Raw genomic sequence first — 1,142 nt, forward strand, 5'->3', positions numbered from 1 at the left:
TGTTGATGCCATTTCAATGACTTTGAATCGTGATTGAGATGAACAAACTGTAGATTGAAGATGTGATGGTTTCAACAACGAATCACGGATGATAGACGAACTACGGATCTTGTATATGATAGCTTGAATTGATGGTCCACCAGATAAACAGTTGTGATTTGGTTGAAAATTGGGACAGGTGAGATTGTCTTTGAGTTCAAAACCAGCCGGGCGTGGTATTTTGTTTGAATGTAAAAGTGCCAGACTGCACACAGGAGGAGACTGCTTGGAACACACCGGGTAAATTTCAATCGAAGAGCATGTCAGCTTTTTCTTTACCGTAAAGTGCGTTCAAACTAGAAACAAAATACAAAAGTAACTAGTTTGTAAAAGATATGTAAATGTGGACAAAACGTAAGTCCTAAAGCTAGTATTCAACTATGAAGATACAAGATATCAGAATAAATGTGACAATGTAGCTATATCAAGCTATAACATTATTAAGAATATGATAAATATAATAGGCTAAACGTAACCTAAGTCCAAGTGTTGTGCCTCAACACTAAGACTGAGAGCTGATAGGCAAAACAAAGGAAACATGTGACCATGCAAAATAAGCACAAAACAAGGAGTGGCAAAAGAAAACTTACCAAATTGGCCACATGTGTGAGCTGATGAACAGCCAAGAATGCAAAAGTGAGAAAATGTGTGTGAAAATATGTTCACGAAATCCTAAGATCATATCAGAACTTGGATATACAAAGTTTGTATCAAAGCATCTTTTTCCTTCTGAAGTGATGATGCCTCTTCAGAGGTCAACTCACAACTAAATGTCTTGAAGTCTCAATGAAAGAAGTGTCAGCTCAATTTATACAAAAAATGAGAGACCAATTATAAACTAATTAAATATATACAAGCGTTTTTTCTATAAGCATATATTAAGTTAGGAATATCATTTTTATAAGAAAATATGTTCCTATATATAAATGTAGCAATTTATAAGGCTGGTGAGCAGTAGACATAGAATACATGATTGTTGTCCTCTATAGCTAAAATGCTTATAATATACAAGAGAATGGGAAATTATTTTTCCTTTCAAACACAAAGTCATTTGAGCACTAAAGTCGTTAACTTTACAGATACGCTTTGCACCCAAAACGCCT

At 34.5% G+C, this 1,142-nt stretch overlaps 1 long non-coding RNA gene across 1 annotated transcript; it reads right to left on the reverse strand.

The window, feature by feature from the left end:
• Positions 1-292: 292 nt before the first annotated feature.
• Positions 293-798, reverse strand: LOC136807557 (uncharacterized). Its single transcript, XR_010846691.1, has 2 exons — positions 630-798; positions 293-335 (listed from the first exon to the last, which is right to left on the reverse strand). It is a non-coding gene; the product is annotated as an uncharacterized lncRNA (long non-coding RNA).
• Positions 799-1,142: the final 344 nt, after the last annotated feature.

The sequence above is a fragment of the Clytia hemisphaerica genome, unplaced genomic scaffold (genome assembly GCF_902728285.1).
Source record: "Clytia hemisphaerica strain Z4C2 unplaced genomic scaffold, Clytia hemisphaerica genome assembly, whole genome shotgun sequence".
Lineage (NCBI taxonomy): Eukaryota > Metazoa > Cnidaria > Hydrozoa > Leptothecata > Clytiidae > Clytia > Clytia hemisphaerica.